The following is a 14,823-nucleotide window of genomic DNA, read 5'->3' as shown; positions in this document are numbered from 1 at the left end:
AGATTAAACTGGGTGTCCTGTATGTAATCTAATGACCCTAGTCTTGCTCACTGTGTGGGCTAGGGTAAATTATTTCACTGCTATATGATTCAGCTTCTGATTGGTAAATTGGATAATCTTGGTACCCACTCATTAGTTTTTCCTGAGAATTAAAGGAAATAATGCACATGCTCATTTAAAAAGTGACTAACAAAAACCTCTCAACAGATTTGGTATTAGTTTTCCAGATAGTGATTGAATATTTAGATATATGACAGTAAGGTAGATTGGAGAAAACATCAATATAAATTAAAAGCCGAATTTGTGTAATTCGTCTTTATTTGATTAAAATAAACTTTATTAATTGATATTTCTATCAAACAGGTGCCTGGAACTAAACTTTAAAAAATTCTCACGCAAATTTTTCTTGGCAGAGAGACAAATTCCAATAGCACATAACTTTTAGAGTTGACCCCTAATGCTTGATCTATATTATCCACTGACAAAATAATGACAAGATTGCAAGTCAACATAAATAAGACAAAACGGAAGATCTAACCCAAGGGCAAAGGAACTGTTTTGTGCTAACAAGGAATGAATGGGTAACTGGTTCCTTTGTTGGCTCCAATGTCTAAACAGCTGTAGACTTTATGCTTTTATTTATTCTTTTGAATGTTGCTAACCCCGAAACTCCACCGAATAGATTAACATACCCATTGTCTTTCTAAATTGTCACATCTCTCTGTATGCGGAAGGTGATCAGCACAACCATTTGATTTCAGATTGCTCAATGTGGGTGCTTTTCTAGGCTGAATGCTCTGTGTTTAATTGGACTAAATGGCCAACCAAACCCCTGGAATATAGGAGGAAGTCTCTGAAACTAGCACTTGAACGTATAGCCTATAAGGATGCTACACAGCTTGCAATTAATTTAATGCCATGTATTTAGCACTGTTGCTGACTGCCAGAAGCTTTGTGTTCTGCTAAACATCTACTCGTTAAGCATTTGATTTCCTTGTGAAAAAGTATCATTTTATTTCCATTTGGAAATGGAAATGAACTATTTCTACTTGTGTGTGTGTGTGTGTGTGTGTGTGTGTGTGTGTGCTGTAGTTCATTTATAGATACAGAGAGTGTATTTTTCCTGTGAAGCTAATTAAACAAGACCAGACTGAGGTGGCTCTAATGCCACGGTGGCCTACATAGGCAAACAAGAATCTCAGCTTGTACGTGCTTCAAGATTGCAAACTTGAAACTCTGAGGACAGCCAATCACAAACAGCCAACTAGGTTTTAAACTGTAGCCAACCAAATGGTTTCCTTCGTTTCTGCATTTTCTCTGTATAAGTCTTTCCCTGGCTTCTGTCTGTGGAGTGCTCCTAACTATTTGTGGTTTGGTTCTGCCCCATTCCAAGGGATTTTTGCTCAAAGAAATTCTTAAATTTCTGATATGCCTCAGTTTATCTTCTACCACCCAATATCCCCAAGCTCTTTTGATGAGGTGCCACTTGGAGGCTGCTACCCAAGCAAGTCCTACTGTAATCCTTAGAGAAGCAGATCTAGAAGTAACAGGTTGTAGGGGCATTTCCAACCAGTCTTGTGATTTATTACTATTAATACAGTTTTGAGGCTCAATGATACATTTAATAAATTTAGCCAGATAGGTATCTTATTAGTTAAACAACATCGATGCATTCAATATATATATCAAGTACCTTCAGTGTGAGTGGGGAGTGTTTGCCAGAGTGCTAATAATTTTGCATTTGTCAAAACATATGGGAAGGTAGGAACATGTGAGTTTCATTCATCATTGATTTTGTTTCCATTAAGGTTTGAAAACTAGTGGATGACAGAGAAAGAGAGGTGCTATCTTTGCAAAACTGATTCAAAAACCTCAAGTATGAACTTCTAATGTTCCTGGAAAAATGACTTAACTGGATCTTATAAAGTATTCCTTTTTTAAACATTATTAATTAATTTTTGTCTGTTTCTTTAAAAAACAAAACTAATTGGAGCTCTTTGGATCATCGTTCTTGAGTGCTGATATCACAGAAATAAACTATTTTTTTACACTATTCTTGTTTTTTTTCTCCTGCATTTATGTTCATGTAGATATGATAGGAATCATAGGGTTTAGAATGACATTTAAGTCAGAATGACATTAAAGTCATTCTTGATATTTGTGAACTGTGTAAACTTGACCCAGTAAATAATTCTCAAAAAGTCTTATATATCCTTATGTATGTGTAAGGATCATCACATCTACTTCGAAGAGGTGTAATGAGGGCTAAAGGAACAAATACTTGAAAAGAGATAAAACTAGATATCACATAGTGAGGTCTTTACATTAGTAGAAAAGGATCACAATATCCAGTCTAAACTCTTAGTGTCAAACATTTCAGAATTCAGAAACTTCTTTCCAGATTTTAAGAAGATAATATCAAGCATTTATTCCATATTATATAGCACCGACACATTAATAATTCAATAATTTTTTGAATATTAAGACAGATTTTTAAAATACTACAATTGACTTACATCCTTTCAGGTCAGGTCCTGCCATACAATGAGTGTAGGTCAGGTCAGATTTTGCATGAACAAGTGACAAAAATGTATTATTAAGAGATTTGGGGTTTCAGAATGGAAGTTTATCATAGATCTTACAGGAGGTGATATATTTTAAATGCTTAGCAAACATCTGGCTATAGCCTGGTGCATATGAAGTGCTCATCCCTCCTTGACCTTGTCTCTTTCCTTCTCCCTAACACACAGCCCATTTCTACCTTCCCCAGAGATCTAGGCTTCAAACAGTGATTCTCCCTTTTGGAAAGCCCCGTGTTTCAGCGTGAGTTCACCCAGGGCATTGGGCTTCCACACAGCTTTTTCCCTTCAAGATTTCTGCCATTCCCTAAACATTCTCATGTCTTCCTCCTCATCCAACACTTTCCCTTTCTATGAATTTCCTATTCCTGACATGTCATTCAAGGCAGTCTCTGACGTTTAAGTCAATGGATTGAGTCTAAATCATTAGGAATATTCCCTAACAAAGATTTTTCCAAGTATAGTCATCATTTTTATCCCTTTTCTGGATTCATGATGATTGCAGAATCAGGTGAGGGTTGTTCTATAACACACATGTGTATCTATGTAAATGTGTGTGTGCGTAGATAGATAGATCGATAGATGTGTCCAAAATCAGTATAGATGTGTCTACATATCATACTGTATGCACTCATTTACGTCTATATATCACACAGGTACCGTGTATGTACACACACACACACACACTCACACACACGTTTTCCCTTGGGGATATAGACCTAAGAAAGACTGAGCTGTGTCTTCCTGACCTATATTCATTGAAAAGCTGTGAAGGTCTCGATGATTAGTCTGAGATTAGCCAGTGGTGGAGGCAGGAGAAAAGCTGCCTCCTATGCCTTTAAAATCTCCTTCCTTGAAGGGCAACTCATAAAAAACACTCGGTGGATATTTAAAACAGTTTCGGCATCATAATAGGCTCTATTCTGGGTCACTTTGTACACCCAAATTGTTTTTTTGAGACTATTAACAATGTCATGCTGAGCAATTTAATAAACACAATCAGTGGTAAAGCCTGTTACTTTTGTTTTACTGGTTTGAAAAATCATCCTCCTATATATCTACTCATGGTTATACGCCTGCCTACTTAACTCGGGAATCTTGAAGAATAACTTCTGCATATATGATGGGGATCTTTTATTCCTGGGTGACACAGCCTATTCTGCAGTTTCTATTCACACCCAAATTGTTCTTGAAGAACAATTCAGGCATCATTTGTGGGGGCCTCCCACACTCAGAATAGGTTAATAGCCAATGTCACCTTCACTGGGCTATTCTTTGGATAGAGACCATTAAGGGAAAGAGCTATTTCAGTGAGTGGCATATTAAAGTTCTAGCCCAGAGCTCTGTCTGGCCCTGGTTCCAAAATAAGTGATGGTGGCTCAGTGAGGAGGCTGCATTCCTACCATCTCAAGATGTAAGTACAAGGGAATCTAGCCAGAAGGCAGAAGCTTGGGATGGGTGGGAGGCCTGCCGGGATCCAAAAGGAGCAGGACGCCTTCTCACTCCAACTCCCCCCTCTCCAAGTAACTCTGCCGACCAGACACCCATCTCCTGCTCACTCTCTTGTCTCCTCTCCTCTAGCCCTTTATACTTCCCATTAGCTATTGACTCACTCATTCAAGACAAGTTTATTAGTTCAGACCTGGAATCTTGCCTCTGAACTAATGTCTCTGCCCTCCGCTTATTTGTCTCAATATTTGTGTCCGTGAAATGTTATTTTATTTTATTTTCTTAGTTTATTTATTTATTTATTTATTTATTTATTTATTTATTTATTTATTTATGACACATAGAGAGGGAGGCAGAGACACAGGCAGAGGGAGAAGCAGGCTCCCTGCAGGGAGCCCCATGCGGGACTCGATCCCCGAGACCCGGGGTCACACCCTGAGCCAAAGGCAGATGCTCAACCACTGAGCCCCCCATGCATCTCATAAAGTGTCATTTTAGACTTAAGCATTGGGAAAAGCTTTGTTTCTCCCCAAATAACTGGTATGCTTACTGTATGTGGAAAATAAAAAAAGTGATAAAACAGGCCATGTTTCCCTTTAAATTTTGGCTGCCTGGAAGCTCAGAGCCACTTATTCAGGTTAATCAAGAGTCTGAAGGTTTGCTGTAAGGACGTCTTTTGGTGTTTTATCCATCACTCAGTCCAGGTCTGAAGGTCACATTCTAAAGTATACCTTCCCTGGCCCTAACCTCTTATTTACTTTTTTTTTTCTAACCTCTTATTTGAACTAATTTGCTCTGTTCCCATTTTTTACTCCAGTTGAACAGAACTGGATTAATCATAATCCTTTGTTCATATTGTACTTACATTTTCTTTTTTCTTTCTTTTTATTTTTTGCAGGTGATCCCGTAGTACAACAAATCCTTTGTGGAATGAGCAAGGTATAAATAAATTACGAGTAAGTAAGCAATACCTTGCAGCAGGAAGAAAATGACTGCAGAAGCAGGACTGGGAGGGAGGAGATCTAAATGGCTGTGCCTGACACACCAGGCTGGGGAGGAGGTGGCACTTTCTGGGAACTAGGAGAGTGAAGAGATGAGAGGAGGTGGGTAAAGTGGAAAACACTTACGCTTCCCAGGGAAAAATTCTGAGTGGGGGCCTTCCACTGGTTTGTAGGAACCAAGAAATCTTACATTCAGCGTAGGGGCTTGTCTGTTGTAAAGACTTTCCCTCTGCCACAGCGAAGCTTCGGTAAATCCTGCTGCCACGACAGCCTTGAATTGATAGGACTTGGGGGAAATGATGGTTTCCACTGTGAGGCTTGCCAGCCGTTGAGATGGGATGGCGGGATGAAGAGAGCAAGCTAGGATTGTGAGGCCGTGATAAAGCAGGTGGGGAGGAGGACCCCGAAGGAAACAGTCAAGCCTCAACATATGGGAAGAGGCTTGAGCTATTACCCTTTCCTTTTCTTGTTTCTTTCTTTTTTCATCGCTCTTCTCTTTGCTTTCCCCTCTGCTGTCCTTTCTTTTTCTTTCATCCATCAGCCCCTCTCTTGCTTATAATCTGCCATTCTCCCTTCCTTCTCAGAGAGCATTTGACTATCTCCTCGGTGTGGAGGCTCTGCTAGGCTGTAGGCATTGAAGACTAGGGAAGAGACAGGTGGCCTCTGGAGCTTACATCTCAGCAAAGAACATATAAGAAAAATTAAAAATAAAGGGAGTAGAGTTTATGATTAGCACTATCATGGAAACCATCAAGGTATACACAGAGAGAGAGTGTATAAGACAAGTGGGGTAGAGTAAGAGCTATAATCATCAGGGAACATAGTTCTTAAACTGTGCAAATTCATACCTGAAGCAACGGAGGCCCCCCTCAAAAGCTGGAGCAACTTGGGGCATCAGATCTCATTTCAACGTTTATTGTCATTGTGATGTTGAAATTGGGAACAGGAAGGAAAGGAAGTGGGTTTACGGTTGTGCATTCTCTACGTAGGTCTTGATTCCCTTTTCTTTCTATTTAACTGTTCAAAATTTGATGCCTTTATGTAGAAGCAAACAGAGTAGCTTCTCAGAAAGTTTTAAAATGTGAACCTACTTGAATATTTTGTTTGTCACTCTTCCCTCTCTCTCTGTCTCTCTTTCTCTCTTTCCTACACACAAACAAAATCTCCAAAGCAGCCAAGTGTCTACATTTCGATTAAATTGATGCTGCTCTCTATATGCCACAAGAGGAGAAATATGTAAAAATCAACTGTACTATGGATTGAGTTTATGGATTCTGTGTCACTGGACTATTATTTTCGTTCAACCATACTTTCATTTAATGTATAAATCTTGGGTGTTTTTATAAAAATTTGTTTCCAGAAAATATTTTGGTTTTTCTGAATTAGGAGTCAGAGCTGTTAAAATTAAACATTGTATTAGCCCTGCCATGAATAAGACAAGTTTTGAAGATACTTTCTTGTTTTTTGGTGAATTAGCTTGTGAGTAGCTCCTATCTCTCTAGTGACTTCTTATTTTATTTTATTATTTATTTTATTTATTTGAGAGAGGGAAAGAGAGAGGGCATGGGAGGAGACGGGGGGAGGTGCTGAGGGAGAGGGAGAGAGAATCTCAAGCAGACTCTGAGCTGAGTGCACAGCCCGATGTGGTGCTTGATCCCAGGACCCTGAGATCATAACCCAACCCGAGATCAAGAGTTGGATGCTCAACCGACTGAGCCACCCAGGTGCTCCATTTTTTTTTTTTTTAGTGACTTTCTTGACAAGCATACTAATATTTATCATGACCAGAGAGGCAAAAAAGGAAAAGGCTAGAATTCAAGCTTAGTTATCGACTCTGAACCAGAGAATTATCACTTAATACTGTCTTTTAAAAAATATAATAATAATAATTATTATAGTAATGGCTCCCACCTCCCTACCATTCAGACATTTTGCATAAATTGACTATTTAATCCTAAGAACCTTACGAAATTAATATTATTGGCTTTCTCTATATGAAATAAGGAAACTGAGGCTTAAGAAAATTAAATAGAAAAATCCATAACTAGTGTGTGCCAATTGGAGGGAGGTTAATTCAAGGTTAAAAATGAGGGAAATTGTGTAAAAAATGACTTTCTGACTCCATAACTCCAAAATGTATTGTCTTCATTGCTGGGCTGGGGTATTGCACTCTAGTCAAAGAAAACGGTAGACTCGTATGCAAATAGTTGAGAGTCTCACAGGAGCTCCTGTAAGGTAGGTGCTCATAAGGTGCTGAGTGAGGAAAAGAGGCTGCACCACGGGAGGTCTGCACCCTGAGGTCTCGGGGTACAGGAACTAGGGAGTGAGAGGTGTGCAAATGCAGCAAGTAGATACGGTAGGTATTTAGTCCAAGTTATTGTACCACTGAATCCTCAGAACACCTGTTTGAGAGTAGGGTTTTTTTTTTTTTTTTAAGATTTTATTTATTTATTTGAGAGAGAGAGAGAGAGAGACCATGCAAAAAAGCAGGGCAAGGGGCAAGCAGAGGGAGAGGGAGAAGCAGACTCCCCGCTGAGCAGGAAGCCCCATGTGGGGCTCCATCCCAGGACCCCAAGATCACGACCTGAGCTGAAGGCAGATGTTTCACCGACTGAGCCGCCCAGGTGGCCTCTCAGAGTAGTTTTATTTTTTTATTTATTTTTTTTTTTAAATTTTTATTTATTTATGATAGTCACAGAGAGAGAGAGAGAGAGAGAGAGAGAGGCAGAGACACAGGCAGAGGGAGAAGCAGGCTCCATGCACAGGGAGCCCGATGTGGGATTCGATCCCGGGTCTCCAGGATCGCGCCCTGGGCCAAAGGCAGGCGCCAAACCGCTGCGCCACCCAGGGATCCCCTCAGAGTAGTTTTAATATCTTATTTTGCAGATGAGGAAATCAGATGTAGAGAAGGTGAGTTGACGCTTACTAGCTGACTGAGTGATCTTGCTCAGAGCTTGGTTTGTACTCTCTTTTTATTTTTATTTATTTATTAAAATATTTATTTATTTATTTATTTATTTATTTATTTATTTATTTGAGAGAGAACATGTGCAGGGGGAGGGGCAGAGGGAGAGGGAGCAGCAGACTCTCTGATGAGCGGGAAGCCCCAGGTAGGGCTCCATCCCAGGACCCCGGGGTCATGACCGGGGCCTAAGGCAGATGCTTAACCCCCTGAGTCACCCAGATGCCTCTGTACCCTCTTTTTAAAGTGGAGAACAAACAACCCCCTGTGGAGTTATTATTAACTAACTAACGCGAGCTTTAGAGTTAATTCATGTGAAATGACTGTTGGAATAACTAGTGAATAGCAAACACTTCCTAATGATCACAGTTCCTGTCTATTAGCACCATCACCGTCACCTACAGCTACTGCTCTTTTCGCTTCCTCCTGTGAAGGCTTCCTGACAACGTGGCCCTTGTTTCTCTGCGACAGTGAATCTTCACCCTCCGTAAAATCAAATGTCTCTCCAGAAGGCAGGGAGCGTTGCCCGCACAGGTGGAGGACGTCAGAGGACAGTCTTCGGACGTAGGAGTCGGGGCCTTCAGTGGGTCAGGGGACTGTGGCTGCCCTAGAGATGCCCCTCGCACCACTGCAGCGGCTGCCCTGGAGCTCTCCACGGCTCTTCCACGGGGAGGGGGCTCCCCACTGGCCGCTCCCAGCCGGAGGCCTGCTTCCTGGAAGGACAGGGCCCTCCGACAGGACCATTCAGGCCTTGGCTCCAGGACTCGCTTGTTTGGGCAAAACTTTCTTACCATCATGCTGCTAAAAAGTCTGATTCATTTTCTGGGCATTCTTCGCTTCCCTCTTTACAGGAATTTAAGGGGCACTGAGGTCTCGGGGTGCAGTGAGGCCCCCCTCTGCTTCTTACAAAAACAATTTCCCGACGTCTGGATTTTCACCTCCAGTTAACATGATCTTTGAACAATTCATCTATTCTTGAGCCTCTCTCTCTCTCTCTCTCTTTAGTTTTTTTGCTAACCTGAAAAAAAGACAGGGTTATAGTAGATGACTCCATTAATTGCTGTAATTTTATGATTCTAGAATTATCAAATGCTGACTATAATGTGGATCAGCACACTGTTTCTTATATTTCAGTGCTAGATCATAGTGGTGCTGAATGATTATTCCATGTGTAAATTATTCTTTGATCTAAGAACAAATATTGTTTTATCAAAGAGTAAATATTGCTTTGATTTTTGGCTCATGGATACCAACATATTGCAACATAACAACAACAAAAAAAGTATCTTTGAAGATTTGCCATCATTAACACTTGTGATCCAGAACTACTTATGTAATTTTGGAGTAAAGCATGAAATGTCTTCCTAATTGGCTTCTTGTTTTCCAAATTAAAAATGCTTCCAAATTAAACAAAATTATATATCCATTATTACCATCAGAAGCCGACTTAATATTCAACCATTCTCTTTTGTTAGTTTTGAATTAGTGGCAATAGTAGCAAAGTTTTAAATCCAATCATGATAAAAAACACAATCTTACTCCGAGGTAGATTGCTCCTTCCTAAGTCAATACCTGATTCTTTAAAGGCACAATAGTTGTATTATTCACTTAAATGACAAATAGATCAAATATAGGATTTTTAATACAGAAGGGAAAGGTTATGGTGTTTGTGCTACGACTATAAGAAGCAATAGGTATTGTCTGTCCTTAATTAAGAGGCGAACACTGATAATCCATCTTCATCAATGGAATGGTACATGAGCCTGAAAACCTGCTAGATGTAATCTAAAATGGAGTGTTGAGATTTTCCAAAATCTCTTACGCATTATCTCAGTGTACGACTATTTTTTATAATCTTGTTCTAAGGCTATGATCAATGAGAACTTTAAGAAGGATTTAGTGGTGATGATAGGATTTTCTTCTCTTGAAAGATGCCACACTGGGGGAAAATGCACTAATGGGAAATAAGTTTTGAAACTTGTTACTCGCTAAAATTTTACAATACATGGTTAAAAGCTTTGTTTTCAAAAGATTTTAAAACCCAATTTTTGAAGGTAATAGTCTTGATATAATGTCATGTTCAACCTTGATATACAAGAACTGAGGTAACTGTCATTCCAGATCTCGAGGTATCCCAAATGAAAATGCAATGAATTTGTGCTTAAGCAAAGTTTGTCAATAACATGTTTATTTACATCCATCTTAGCTGTGAGAACTGCATTCAAACTTTATTAAAATAATTTACATTTTAAGCATTTTCATTGCATTTGTGGATTTATACAAATTTGGGTTCTATTCAAATGAATTAAGGAGAAAACAGATGTATCATTAGTGTTCCTGGAAATCAGATCCAGGAGTAAAACCGCGCCGGCTGTCTGGTAGGAGTAACCTACCTGCGTACAATTTGGGATCAGATTAGCTATCACTTCAGTTAGAAAACCAATTGCAAAAATATTCGCCGTCTTACTAGATGAAAGTCCAATTATGATCACGGGGCCACAATGCCAGCAACGTTATTTGGAGGAATTCATACCATTCATCAACCCACAGGTGAAAGCTGAAATGTTTAGTCCAACTTGGTCCCATTTGGCAGGTTGCACTTGAATTTCAGCAATTACCATGAACGTCTAAAAAATTTGATTAAAAAAGTGTAGTTGGCCAAGATTATTTCATTCTCATTTTTAAATGCATTTATAATGTACACTAATCCTCAACTCCTCGATAAGTAGAGCTGGACTCAATAAACGTTCATGGAAAAGGTTCCCTTTCAACCAAAATATTTTTCCTTGCTTGGTACTTCCTGTATATTCCACAGTGACTACATTTCTCTTTCTCTCTCAACCTCTCTGTCTTTCAAAGAAAGTAATACACACACACACACACGCAGACATCTGAACGTATGTGTCCGCATGTATGTATATGGTGTGTGTGTGTGTGCAAGCACATGTGTGTGTGAATCCTTTAAAAAAATCCAAAAAGGTTTAACTGTCTTCAAATACTTGAACTCATTATTACTGAACATATTCTTCATTTGGAAAGCCTCTTTCCTTCCTGATCCTAGTTGCATTTTAATTCTAATAGACTTACTCTTTTTTTAAAGATTTTATTTATTTATTCATGAGACACACACACACAGAGGCAGAGACACAGGCTCCTTGCAGAGAGCCTGATGCGGGACTCGATCCTCGGGATCACGCCCTGAGCCAAAGGCAGATGCTCAACCACTGAGCCCCCAGGTGTCCCTTTTTGACTTATTCTCGTCTGATTTCCTGCTTGCTTATTTTGCTTTGGACTTTCTCCCAATATTGCCAGGCTTTCAGGCCCACAGCCTTCCCTACCCCTACACTTTCTTCTAGGCAACTTGAGCTTTCCCTGCCCTCCATTCTAGGCAATTTTTTTTTCTGATTTATGGCTAGAAAAACACAGTTCCTCTTATGACTGTAGAATATCAGCATATTACAAACTCAGCTAAGCATCCATTCCTATGCCTTACTCATCCCTCAAGAAAGTAGAAAATATTCTCCAATCATACTTGTTATTAATATTGTTGGTAGTAGTAGAAGCAGCAGTAGTAGTGGTGGTAGTATTTACACATTTAGAGAATGCATGGCAAATACTTGGAATTTACTGAACAGTTTTCAGACATAATTGGATTTAATGAAAGCATCAGCACCACTTAATTAAACAAGCCAATAACCTGGAATTCTCTTTAGACTAGAGATTTCAAATTGGCCATCGATTGGCTGTACTCCATATGCAGTTGTGTTTTCTTTAGCCACAAAATTGAAAAGAAAATAACCAGTTTACAAAAATATGAAAATCGTCATTTTTTTTGTGGAAAGATTAGTAAATTTGGCAACATTTGGCCCAGATTTCTAAATGGTTTTGGCTGACAAGTCCTGCTCCCTTTAGGATGAGTCTACTTTTTCTTTTGCTAGTCTTTACTGCTCTTTATCCTTTTGTGTCTCCTCCACCTCACTCATTGACGTTTCCTGTCTGGCTCCAGTAAGGATTTGAGTTTTTAAAGTCTGTTCAATTCCTTTATGTCATTCATTGTTTCTAAAATGACCAGTAAGTTCTGGCAATTTGATCTTCTGAACTGAGCTTGGCAACCTTTTTCTTGAAAGGGCCAGATAGTAAATGTTTCAGACTTTGCAGGCCCTATGATCTCTCCTGAAACTTCTCAGCTCCGCTGCTATATTCCCAAAGCAGCCATAGACAATGTAAACAGTTGAGAATGACTATCTGTGTTCCATATTTAGTTATGAAAAGAGGCAGCATGCTGGATTGGGGCCACAAGCTGTAGTTTGCTGAATCCTGCTCTAGATGATCATGTGCCAAAGTTTTTTTTTTTTTTTCCAGAACATTGTATCCATGACATTCTCTTTAGGAGACAAAAATCCTTAGAGAATGAAATATAGGCCTATCAGACATTTAAACAGCCTGACAAAACAGTGCTATGGAGAGGTCATCACCATTATTTACTAAGAGTATTCCAGGTCATATCGGAATACAGAATCTTTATTTTAAACTTAATAACTCTTACTATTTCAAATCACAACTGGAACCATGTTTCCAGTGGAAGTCTTGAATCCATGACCACTCTTCCTTCTGTGCTGCCACTGATATGGATTGGTCCTTTTTTATTTTATTTTATTTTATTTTATTTTATTTTATTTTATTTTATTTTATTTTATTATTTTATTTTATTTTATTATTTTATTTTATTTTATGTTTATTTTATTATTTTATTATTTTATTTTATTATTTTATTATTTTATTTAATTTCATTATTTTATTTTATTTTATTCAATTCCACTTCATTCCATTCCATTTTTTCCATTTTTATCTTTAAAAAATTAAAGTATGCATGTGAGAAAAAATTGAAAAGAAACAAAAGATATTAGATAAAAAATAGATCCTTTCCTCTTTAAAGCCTAAGTTCCTATCTCAGAGTCTAAGTTAGTTCTGTGTGTATCTTTCTGTGTGTTCTATACATGTACAAACACCACGTGGATGTAGGTGTGTGCACTTTTCATTTTTTTCTTCACAGTCTGAAAATTCTAAAAAAAGATGTGTCATTCAGTGTTATTCTGTTACATAAAGACAGAATGAGAAATCTTATTAGAGAAATTATCACAAGTCAATAATTTTCTCCAGAGCTGTTTCCTACCACTTCTCCCTTTAAAATCTCTTAGGTTCTATGCACCTTAGTTTCTCTACATGTAAAATGGAAGGGAGGGAGGAAATAATAACCCTTTCTCATAGATATTACATGAAGATTAATGGAATAATGTCTATAAATAGTAAGCATAAATAAATATTCAATAAATGGCAGCTGGGTTACAGCGTGGCGGGTGTAGTAGCTATATTTAAGTTGGAGAGCCATTGAACAATTGAGGTGTTAACAAAAAGGATGTGATATTTCGTGGCATTTTGGAGTTTAAATATTATTTTAAATGTATAATTACATTTGATACTCAGTCATACATTCACCAACTATTTATTTAGCTGCTCTTCTGAGCACAATAGCTGGAACATAGTAGTAAGAATTCAAATGTTAGACAATATTGACAAGATCACTAATTTCAAGCAACTTATATTCTGGAAAGGGAACCAGATGGTAAATCAATACATAAAGTTGATGGCTGTATATTATGGTGAGGATTCTGCAGGTAATAAAAAGGGTCACATAGTATAGGTTAAAAGGTAATTTCTACTGGATTTTGATGGCTAGGCTACTAGAGCTGGGTAGCCTTATATGGGTAACACTACCCTAAAATCTAAAATGCCAATAGGGGCTTTGGGATTGGGCAACCAAGGTGGCCCTGTTTAACCTTGAGGGCCCCAGGAATATTCCAGGAACACACTTTAACCTGAATCCTGGGGAAAAGGTTATCAGAATTCTTATAGAATTTATTTCCCCGAGGAGCTTAGACTTGAGGACCTTAGTAAAAAAGAGAAACAAAAAGATAGACTTCCATCATAGACTGTTGGTAGAAGGATGAAAGTAGTCAAAGAGCAAAGCAACAACCAAAGGCCTTGGGCTGATGTTTTGGTTAAGTACAGTAGCACAAATGGAAAAAAAGAAATAAAAAATAAAAAAATAAAAAAATAAAAACCTTGTCCAATGCTTTCATCAATCTTTCTTAACAGAATTTTGAGGGACAGAATGAGAGTAGGTGCAATTATGTGTTCAGGAAAGGTTAGTTCGTCCACTTTTGCTGAGCTACAACATGTTTGAGGAAGGAGTGTGTAGTCAAATCGTCATCAGAAGAGAGACAATTAGGGACCCCCAGGTGGCTCAGTGCTTAAGCATCTGCCTTCATAACCCTGGATGCCTGGGATCGAGTCTCACATCGGGTTCCCCACGGGGAGCCTGCTTCTCCCTCTGCCTGTGTCTCTGCCTCTCTCTGTGTCTCTTGTGAATAAATAAATAAAATCTTAAAAAAAAAAAAAAAAGAAGGAAGAAGATTACATTACAAGATTTGGTCACCTTTTTTTCTGTCAACAAAGGGAAGCCATTAAATCATTTGGCCCATCTCCTCCTCCTCCTCCTCCTCCTCCTCCTCCTCCTTCTTCTTCTTTCTTCTTCTTCTTCTTCTTCTTCTTCTTCTTCTTCTTCTTCTTCTTCTTCTTCTTCTTCTTCTTCTTTCTTCCTCTTCTTCTTTTTAATTCAAGTTCAGTTAGCCAACATACAGTACATCACTAGTTTCAGATGTAGAGTCAGTAATTCATCGGTTGCATACAACACCCAGCGCTCATATCACATGCCTTCCTTAATGCCCATCGCCCAGTTACCCCATCCCCCACCTTTTTAAAAATATATATA

Source organism: Canis lupus, chromosome 5, assembly GCF_003254725.2.
Source record: "Canis lupus dingo isolate Sandy chromosome 5, ASM325472v2, whole genome shotgun sequence".
Lineage (NCBI taxonomy): Eukaryota > Metazoa > Chordata > Mammalia > Carnivora > Canidae > Canis > Canis lupus.
Note: the sequence above shows the minus strand (reverse complement) of the source record.